Below are 10,869 nucleotides of genomic sequence, written 5' to 3'. Positions count from 1 at the left end.
GAGTTAAATGCCTTGCTCAAGGGCAGAACAGCAGATTTTTCCTCCTTGCCAGCTCGGGGATTCAAACTAGCAACCTTTTGGTTACTGACCAAACAGTCTTAACCACTAGGTTACCTGTCGCCGGAAGAGAGAACGTTCCAGAAAGAATTTGCATGCTTGATTGAACACCTTTTCACTATGCAGGTGGGTCTATGAGGTAGTGTAGAGGTTCTGTGGCCGGATCTCCAAATATTACAAAATATATTCACTACCAGTCAAAAGTTTGGACACACCAACTCATCTAAGGGTTTTTCTTTATTTTACTATTTTCTACATTGTAGAATAATAGTGAAGACATCAAACTATGAAATAACACATATGGAATCATGAAGTAACCAAAACAGTGTTAAACAAATCCAAATTTGAGATTCTTCAATGTAGCCACCCTTTGCCTTGATGACAGCTTTGCACACTCTTGGCATTCTCTCAACCAGCTTCATAAGGTGGAATGCAATTCAATTAACAGGTATGCCCTGTTAAAAGTTCATTTGAGTAATTTCATTCCTTCTTAATGCGTTTGAGCCAATCAGTTGTGTTGTGACAAGGTAGGGGTGGACAAAAGGAAAACCTCTTGGCAAATATTACCCGCAAAACACCAGTCTCAACATCAACTTCCGCACTCAACAACCCGGTCGCATTCCGCTTCGCTCCACAGGTAGTATCACATTTTCATTTAATTTCATTACAGTACAACGGTTTGATTTGTTTGATCGTAGCTAGCTACATAGCTAGCTACATAGCCGTCTTTGTATCAAAGATAATTGTGTAGTCTAGAGCGATTTTCTAGGTTAGCTAGCCAGCTATTGTCGTTCTTTTAACGCAACGTAACGTAATCAACACTGCTAGCTAGCCAGCTAGCCCCCGAATAGCAGCACTGTAGCCACTGCCAGCTAGCCTACAAAGTCAACAACGCAGCCACTGCCAGCTAGCCTACTTCAGCAGTACTGTATCATTTTAATCATTTTAGTCAATAAGATTCTTGCTACGTAAGCTTAACTTTCTGAACATTCGAGACGTGTAGTCCACTTGTCATTCAATCTCCTTTGCATTAGCGTAGCCTCTTCTGTAGCCTGTCAACTATGTGTCTGTCTATCCCTGTTCTCTCCTCTCTGCACAGACCATACAAACGCTCCACACCGCGTGGCCGCGGCCACCTAATCTGGTGGTCCCAGCGCGCACGACCTACGTGGAGTTCCAGGTCTCCGGTAGCCTCTGGAACTGCCGATCTGCGGCCAACAAGGCAGAGTTCATCTCAGCCTATGCCTCTCTCAGTCCCTCGACTTCTTGGCACTGACGGAAACATGGATCACCACAGATAACACTGCTACTCCTACTGCTCTCTCTTCGTCCGCCCACGTGTTCTCGCACACCCCGAGAGCTTCTGGTCAGCGGGGTGGTGGCACCGGGATCCTCATCTCTCCCAAGTGGTCATTCTCTCTTTCTCCCCTTACCCATCTGTCTATCGCCTCCTTTGAATTCCATGCTGTCACAGTTACCAGCCCTTTCAAGCTTAACATCCTTATCATTTATCGCCCTCCAGGTTCCCTCGGAGAGTTCATCAATGAGCTTGATGCCTTGATAAGCTCCTTTCCTGAGGACGGCTCACCTCTCACAGTTCTGGGCGACTTTAACCTCCCCACGTCTACCTTTGACTCATTCCTCTCTGCCTCCTTCTTTCCACTCCTCTCCTCTTTTGACCTCACCCTCTCACCTTCCCCCTACTCACAAGGCAGGCAATACGCTCGACCTCATCTTTACTAGATGCTGTTCTTCCACTAACCTCATTGCAACTCCCCTCCAAGTCTCCGACCACTACCTTGTATCCTTTTCCTCTCTCGCTCTCATCCAACACTTCCCACTGCCCCTACTCGGATGGTATCGCGCCGTCCCAACCTTCGCTCTCTCTCCCCCGCTACTCTCTCCTCTTCCATCCTATCATCTCTTCCCTCTGCTCAAACCTTCTCCAACCTATCTCCTGATTCTGCCTCCTCAACCCTCCTCTCCTCCCTTTCTGCATCCTTTGACTCTCTATGTCCCCTATCCTCCAGGCCGGCTCGGTCCTCCCCTCCCGTTCCGTGGCTCGGCGACTCATTGCGAGCTCACAGAACAGGGCTCCGGGCAGCCGGCGGAAATGGAGGAAAATCCGCCTCCCTGCGGACCTGGCATCCTTTCACTCCCTCCTCTCTACATTTTCCTCTTCTGTCTCTGCTGCTAAAGCCACTTTCTACCACTCTAAATTCCAAGCATCTGCCTCTAACCCTAGGAAGCTCTTTGCCACCTTCTCCTCCCTCCTGAATCCTCCTCCCCCTCCTCCCTCTCTGCAGATGACTTCGTCAACCATTTTGAAAAGAAGGTCGACGACATCCGATCCTCGTTTGCTAAGTCAAACGACACCGCTGGTTCTGCTCACACTGCCCTACCCTGTGCTCTGACCTCTTTCTCCCTCTCTCTCCAGATGAAATCTCGCGTCTTGTGACGGCCGGCCGCCCAACAACCTGCCCGCTTGACCCTATCCCCTCCTCTCTTCTCCAGACCATTTCCGGAGACCTTCTCCCTTACCTCACCTCGCTCATCAACTCATCCCTGACCGCTGGCTACGTCCCTTCCGTCTTCAAGAGAGCGAGAGTTGCACCCCTTCTGAAAAAACCTACACTCGATCCCTCCGATGTCAACAACTACAGACCAGTATCCCTTCTTTCTTTTCTCTCCAAATCTCTTGAACGTGCCGTCCTTGGCCAGCTCTCCCGCTATCTCTCTCAGAATGACCTTCTTGATCCAAATCAGTCAGGTTTCAAGACTAGTCATTCAACTGAGACTGCTCTTCTCTGTATCACGGAGGCGCTCCGCACTGCTAAAGCTAACTCTCTCTCCTCTGCTCTCATCCTTCTAGACCTATCGGCTGCCTTCGATACTGTGAACCACCAGATCCTCCTCTCCACCCTCTCCGAGTTGGGCATCTCCGGCGCGGCCCACGCTTGGATTGCGTCCTACCTGACAGGTCGCTCCTACCAGGTGGCGTGGCGAGAATCTGTCTCCTCACCACGTGCTCTCACCACTGGTGTCCCCCAGGGCTCTGTTCTAGGCCCTCTCCTATTCTCGCTATACACCAAGTCACTTGGCTCTGTCATAACCTCACATGGTCTCTCCTATCATTGTGGCGAATCGCATCTCTGCATGTCTGGCAGACATATCAGTGTGGATGACGGATCACCACCTCAAGCTGAACCTCGGCAAGACGGAGCTGCTCTTCCTCCCGGGGAAGGACTGCCCGTTCCATGATCTCGCCATCACGGTTGACAACTCCATTGTGTCCTCCTCCCAGAGCGCTAAGAACCTTGGCGTGATCCTGGACAACACCCTGTCGTTCTCAAATAACATCAAGGCGGTGGCCCGTTCCTGTAGGTTCATGCTCTACAACATCCGCAGAGTACGACCCTGCCTCACACAGGAAGCGGTGCAGGTCCTAATCCAGGCACTTGTCATCTCCCGTCTGGATTACTGCAACTCGCTGTTGGCTGGGCTCCCTGCCTGTGCCCTACAACTCATCCAGAACGCCGCAGCCCGTCTGGTGTTCAACCTTCCCAAGTTCTCTCACGTCACCCCGCTCCTCCGCTCTCTCCACTGGCTTCCAGTTGAAGCTCGCATCCGCTACAAGACCATGGTGCTTGCCTACGGAGCTGTGAGGGGAACGGCACCTCAGTACCTCCAGGCTCTGATCAGGCCCTACACCCAAACAAGGGCACTGCGTTCATCCACCTCTGGCCTGCTCGCCTCCCTACCACTGAGGAAGTACAGTTCCCGCTCAGCCCAGTCAAAACTGTTCGCTGCTCTGGCCCCCCAATGGTGGAACAAACTCCCTCACGACGCCAGGACAGCGGAGTCAATCACCACCTTCCGGAGACACCTGAAACCCCACCTCTTTAAGGAATACCTAGGATAGGATAAAGTAATCCTTCTCACCCCCCTTAAAAGATTTAGATGCACTATTGTAAAGTGGCTGTTCCACTGGATATCATAAGGTGAATGCACCAATTTGTAAGTCGCTCTGGATAAGAGCGTCTGCTAAATGACTTAAATGTTAAATGTAAATGTAACAGTGTAGAGGCGACTCCGGAATGCTGGCCTTCGAGGCAGAGTTGCAAAGAAAAAGCCATATCTCAGACTGGCCAATAAAAAGAAAAGATTAAGATGGGCAAAAGAACATAGACACTGGACAGAGGAACTCTGCCTAGAAGGCCAGCATCCCGGAGTCCCCCTATCTTGTCATAACACAACTGACTGGCTTTTATTTAATGAAGCTGCCAGTTGAGGACTTGTGAGGTGTCTGTTTCTCAAACTAGACACTCTAATGTACTTGTCCTCTTGCTCAGTTGTGCACCGGGGCCTCCCACTCCTCTTTCTATTCTGGTTAGAGCCAGTTTGAGCTGTTTTATGAAGGGAATCGTACACAGCGTTGTACGAGATCTTCAGTTTCTTGGCAATTTCTGGAATGGAATAGCTTTAATTTCTCAGAACAAGAATAGACTGACGAGTTTCAGAAGAAAGTTCTTTGTTTCTGGCCATTTTGAGCCTGTAGTCAAACCCACAAATGCTGATGCTCCAGATACTGAACTAGTCTAAAGAAGGCCAGTTTTATTGCTTCTTTAATCAGAACAGTTTTCAGCTGTGCTAACATAATTGCAAAAGGATTTTATAATGGTCAATTAGTCTTTTCAAATTATAAACTTGGATTAGCTAACACAACGTGCCATTGGAATACAGGAGTGATGGTTGCTGATAATGGGCCTCTGTACGCCTATGTATATATTCCATAAAAAATTTGTCGTTTCCAGCTACAATAGTCATTTACAACATTAACAATGTCTACACTGTATTTCTGATCAATTTGATGTTATTTTAATGGACAAAAAGTGATTTTCTTTCAAACATAAGGACATTTCTAAGTGACCCCAAACTTTTGAACGGTAGTGTATATATACATATTTTTTTTTTTTAAATATATATGAATATTAATAATATTAATAACAACATATTAAAAGACTTTTGGCCAAAGGATCAGTGGAATAAGTTTATATTGTGTAATACAATACAATACAATTTATATTCAATATCTACAGTACAATTACAATTCTTACATCTACAATTCTTAACCCTGGGCAACATGGGCCTGGGAGGCTTACAGGGATATTGGTATCCACAGTACTACATCAATTATCAATTTATAAACTCAATACTATTCCCCAAAATGTATTTGACATAAATGCACTGTAATTTATGATTCAAAACTGCAAAGTGTTCTCTCTGCCTTATAGTAAAATGTGCAGATTTGCAGGATATTATACTATATGGCCAAAATTATGTGGGCACCTGCTCTTCAAACATCTCATTCCAAAATGATGGGTATTAATATGGAGTTGGTCCCCAATTTTCTGTTATAACAGCCTCCACTCTGCTGGGTGTTGGAAAATTACTGCGGGGACTTGCTTCCATTCAGCCACCAGAGCATTAGTGAGGTCGGGCACTGATGTTGGGAGATCAGGCCTGGCTCGCAGTCGGCGTTCCAATTCATCCCAAAGGTATTTGATGGGGTTGAGGTCAGGGCTCTGTGCAGGCCAGTCCAATTCTTCCACACCGATCTCGATCAACCATTTCTGTATGGACCTCGCTTTGTGCAATTGTCATGCTGAAAAGGGAAAGGGCCGTCCCCAAATTGTTGCCACAAATTTGGAAGCACAGAATTGTCTAGAAAGCCATTGTATGCTGTAGTGAATCATCACGCTTTACACCACTCCAACGCTTGATATTGCACATGGTGATCTTAGTCTTGTGTGGGGCTGCTCGGCCATGGAAACCCATTTCATAAAGCTCCCGACAAACAGTTATTGTGCTGACAATGCTTCCAGAGGCAGTTTGGAACTCGGTAGTGAGTGTTGCAACAGAGGACAGACCATTTTTACCCGCTACATGCTTCAGTACTCAACGGTCCCATTCTGTGAGCTTGTGTGGCCTACCACTTCGCTGCTGAGCCTTTGTTTCTCCTAGACGTTTCCACTTCACAATAACAGCACTTACAATTGACCAGGGCAGCTCTAACAGGGCAGAAATGTGAAAAACGGACTTGTTGGAAAGGCAGCATCCTATGACGGTGCCACGTTGCAAGTCACTGACCTCTTCAGTACGGGCCATTCTACTGCCAATGTTTGTCTATGGAGATTGAATAGCTGTGTGCTTGATTTTATACAAATCCACTCATTTGAAGGGGGGTTCACATACCTTTGTATATCTTTAAAGTTGCAACAACAAGAAATCTCTCTGCCCCAAGAAAAAATGTATAGAATTGCAGGAAATTAGCTTGAAAACTGCTCTATTTTTACTCTCCAAATGCCAAGATGCGGGCCTTTTAAATGTTCTTTCTCCGGGCCCGAGACTTGAGGCACGTTCCTCTGCCCAGGCATTGCTGATACCTGCCAGACCTTACAACACCCGGATAGGTATTTGAAGTATCAGCTAACCACATCACATGTTACAGCGATATGTCAGTCGATGACACAGTCGATGACGTGGCATGCAACCATTGGTTTACGCATGCAACGTCTAAGCAGGGGAACGTGACCACGGTTTGTCCAGCCATGCACTGCTGATGTCATCGTAAAAATCCTTGTAGGCTATTTCGTTTGCACTTGAGTTATGTTCTGATTATGAGGTGGTTCCTGATGATATTTTCTATCACAAAAGGAGACCCTTACCCCAAGAAGTTTGAGAATCCCTGGTCTAGCCCACAGGCCAGTGTTTGCTTTTGGTGAATCTACTTGATTGATTGATTTTCAAGGTGTTAGCATTTTGCTCTTTGGAGCCCAACAAGAAAAGGAAACAACTAGAGTTGGATTCCCAAATGGCCTGACTCCTAGGTCTCTTTCTTAAACTCCGCTCCGCTGAAATACTTTATACTCTCTCTCGTTCTGACCTCTGTTCTCCCTTCTCATCAGTTCCTTCATCCATCTTTTTGTCTCTCTCGCTCTCTCCCTTTCCTTAAGTCTCCCTATCTCAAGTCTCTCCGCACTGACACACACACGCATGCGCCGTAACTGGGTTATAGCCTCAAATAGCACTGGTTGACAACGGGGGAGAACCCAGAGTTCATTCTCCCCACTCTCTCTCTTTCTCTCTCTCTCCCTTTCCCTCGCCCCTCTCTCTCTCTCTCTTTCTCTCTCTCTCCCTTTCCCTCGCCCCTCTCTCTCTCTCTTTCTTCAGTAATTCTCAGAGGTTTGCTGGCTTGGATCCTCTCTCTCTCTCTCAGTAATTCTCTAGAACCCCCCCCCCCCTCCCCGCGCTCTATTCAGACATTACATACGGAACACTCCGTTTTAGAACATTTCATTCATCGAACAAGAACATCCCCCCCCTTAAACTCCATTATATTCTAGAATTTTCTTTGAATTCATACCCAGACACACACACAGCTTCAGAGTGGAATCACAATTAGAGAGTTAGGCCAATGTCAAGCCTGCCTCTCAGGACATCCCGTACTTTCACAATGAACTCTCACTATTAAGTAGTAGTTCTATTGACTCTGGAAATGCATTGAACTCTTATTGGTCAAAGTAGCCGACGCAGGAGTCACTAACACGGCGCGCACGTGTGTGCGTGCATGTGTGTCGTGACTCGCGCGTGTGTATATACATATGGATGCGTGTGACAGAGAGTAGAAGAGTGATCTAAGACTGAAACCCCCCTTCAAGGTCATTCCCCCCAGCTTATACACTATGCACTTTACTCTACCTCATGAAAACACACACACGCACACACTTGACTCACACGCACATATTATCAGGCACGTGCACGTGCACACAGACCTTCTATGAGGATGATGAAAAAGGCTGAGAATATGAGAATATGTTAATATATTCTCTTACATAATGTAATTCAAACGCACACTAAACCTCGCACGTTCTACTATTCACAGATTAGGGGGAGGGAGGGATAAAGAGGGACAGAGAGAGAGAGAGAGAGAGAGAGAGAGAGAGAGAGAGGCTAGGAAGGAAGGAAGGAAGGAAGGAAGGAAGGAAGGAAGGAAGGAAGGAAGGAAGGAAGGAAGGAAGGAAGGAAGGAAGGAAGGAAGGAAGGAAGGAAGGAAGGAAGGAAGGAAGGAGAGTGAATGAAAAAGTAGACAACTCTCCTCCTGTCCTCTCCCCATTCCCCTTCTCCTCTATCCTCCTGTCCTCTCCCCATTCCCCTTCTCCTCTATCCCCCTGTCCTCTCCCCATTCCCCTTCTCCTCTATCCTCCTGTCCTCTCCCCATTCCCCTTCTCCTCTATCCCCCTGTCCTCTCCCCATTCCCCTTCTCCTCTATCCTCCTGTCCTCTCCCCATTCCCCTTCTCCTCTATCCCCCTGTCCTCTCCCCATTCCCCTTCTCCTCTATCCTCCTGTCCTCTCCCCATTCCCCTTCTCCTCTATCCCCCTGTCCTCTCCCCATTCCCCTTCTCCTCTATCCCCCTGTCCTCTCCCCATTCCCCTTCTCCTCTATCCTCCTGTCCTCTCCCCATTCCCCTTCTCCTCTATCCCCTGTCCTCTCCCCCATTCCCCTTCTCCTCTATCCCCCTGTCCTCTCCCCATTCCCCTTCTCCTCTATCCCCCTGTCCTCTCCCCATTCCCCTTCTCCTCTATCCCCCTGTCCTCTCCCCATTCCCCTTCTCCTCTATCCTCCTGTCCTCTCCCCATTCCCCTTCTCCTCTATCCCCCTGTCCTCTCCCCATTCCCCTTCTCCTCTATCCTCCTGTCCTCTCCCCATTCCCCTTCTCCTCTATCCCCCTGTCCTCTCCTCCTGTCCTCTCCTCTATCCCCCTGTCCTCTCCTCCTGTCCTCTCCTCTATCCCCCTGTCCTTTCATCCTGTCCTCTCCTCTATCCTCCTGTCCTCTCCTCCTGTCCTCTCCCCATTCCCCTTCTCCTCTATCCCCCTGTCCTCTCCTCCTGTCCTCTCCTCTATCCCCTGTCCTCTCCTCCTGTCCTCTCCTCTATCCTCCTGTCCTCTCCTCCTGTCCTCTCCTCTATCCCCCTGTCCTCTCCTCCTGTCCTCTCCTCTATCCCCCTGTCCTTTCCTCCTGTCCTCTCCTCTATCCTCCTGTCCTCTCCTCCTGTCCTCTCCCCATTCCCCTTCTCCTCTATCCTCCTGTCCTCTCCTCCTGTCCTCTCCTCTATCCCCCTGTCCTTTCCTCCAGCAATAAACAACAGTCACAACAATAAGCCAAAACCAGCCTATCAGGATTTAACTAGTCTCCAAACCAAAGTGGAATTCCATCAGTTCTACCTGACCACATATTTCTCTTCAACCCACTGTCTGTCTGCTAACTGCTACCACTCTGTTCTGCTGAGTGGGAGCGTGAGAGAGAGAGCAAGAGAGAGCGAGAGAGAGAATGCCAGAGAGAGCCATGCTTGGTCCAGACCGCAGCAAGGTGTCAGAACATTGTAAAGAGCTGTGTGTGTGTGCGTGTGTGTGTGTGTGTGTGTGTGTGTGTGTGTGTGTGTGTGTGTGTGTGTGTGTGTGTGTGTGTGTGTGTGTGTGTGGGTGTGTGTGTGGGTGTGTGTGTGTGCTCGCAGCAGGGGTGTCCTCGGTGCTGGTATGAAGAGTAACAGCCAACATCATCTATCATAGAGACCAAACCGCAGCGGTAAATCAATACCGGGGCTGCGGTTGGCTTTCTATCAACAAGTCACCAGGGCCGTTAACGGCTAACACAAACCAGCTGTAATAAAATATAATAACCTAACGGAAAGGTTTATTAGCAAGTTCCAATAATCCGTTTAAAGCATTAGGTATTTATACAATATCTACCAACTCTGAAAGTGTCAATCTGGTCCTCAGAATCTCCACCTGTTCTAAAATGATGGTAATGATGCACAAAGCTACACTCGTGGAGATGCTGATGCTGCCCGTGTGTGTGTGTGTGTGTGTGTGTGTGTGTGTGTGTGTGTGTGTGTGTGTGTGTGTGTGTGTGTGTGTGTGTGTGTGTGTGTGTGTGTGTGTGTGTGCCTCTGAGCTACCTGCGTAAAGGACATCGATTACATCCATTTCAACCAAATGAACCATGCAGCGCTGCGTAATAAACACTGGAGAGAGATAGAGAGAAAGAAGAGAGAGAGAGAGAGAGAGAGAGAGAGAGCAAAACCTACGCACAGTAGATGACATCTGGCCGCGCGGAAGCACGCACATCCTTTCGAACTGACTTTGCCGCGTGCGTTCTTTACTGGTGAATGAGTACCCAGTGTCCCTGCCTTAATCTCTCATAGATGGAGTTTAAACTGTGCGTGCTCACCTCGGGTCCCGTTCGTGTCCCGTTCAGGTCTCGTGCTGTCCCGGTAAAAAAAAAGAACGAGAGAGAGGAGAGGGAGAAGAGGAGAGGCGCTCAATCCAACCTTCCATCCAGTGCTGCGGCCGCGGCACCCTACTCTCGCGATAGCTGGCCGGTTTTCCGGAGCTCACTTACAGTGAGTGACGTCAGACTGTGGGAATGAATAGCTCCTTGCAGCCCTCTACCGGTCAACGAGCGGAACTGCCTTGGTGATAATGTACCAATTACGTCATGGCAATAGCTACTGTAGCAGAGCAGACCTGAATTCCAATGTGTTGAGGGGATAATGATAAATTGCAAATAAGCAGAGTTCCTCAGCCAGGATTTCTGTACAGGGAAAGGTTTATTGGATAAAATACAGAGTTTACCAGAAACATCAGGTGTGTCTATAATGTCTGCAGTATCTAGGCTACATGTTCAACTGTCCAGGTTATTGTCATATCATCTTCATCACTTTCTTCTTCACCTTCATCATCACATCA

At 48.2% G+C, this 10,869-nt stretch overlaps 1 protein-coding gene across 1 annotated transcript in view; it reads right to left on the bottom strand.

Moving 5' to 3' along the window:
* The window catches only part of LOC115121801 (inactive ubiquitin carboxyl-terminal hydrolase 54-like), a 37,686-nt gene extending 27,190 nt beyond the window's left edge, over positions 1 to 10,496 (bottom strand). The window contains 1 exon segment of the mRNA XM_065002449.1: positions 10,352 to 10,496. The gene's annotated coding sequence lies outside the window, so the exon portion shown is untranslated.
* Positions 10,497 to 10,869: the final 373 nt, after the last annotated feature.

The sequence above is a fragment of the Oncorhynchus nerka genome, linkage group LG16 (genome assembly GCF_034236695.1).
Source record: "Oncorhynchus nerka isolate Pitt River linkage group LG16, Oner_Uvic_2.0, whole genome shotgun sequence".
Taxonomy (NCBI): Eukaryota; Metazoa; Chordata; class Actinopteri; order Salmoniformes; family Salmonidae; genus Oncorhynchus; species Oncorhynchus nerka.
Note: the sequence above shows the minus strand (reverse complement) of the source record. Positions and strands in the feature narration are given on the sequence as shown.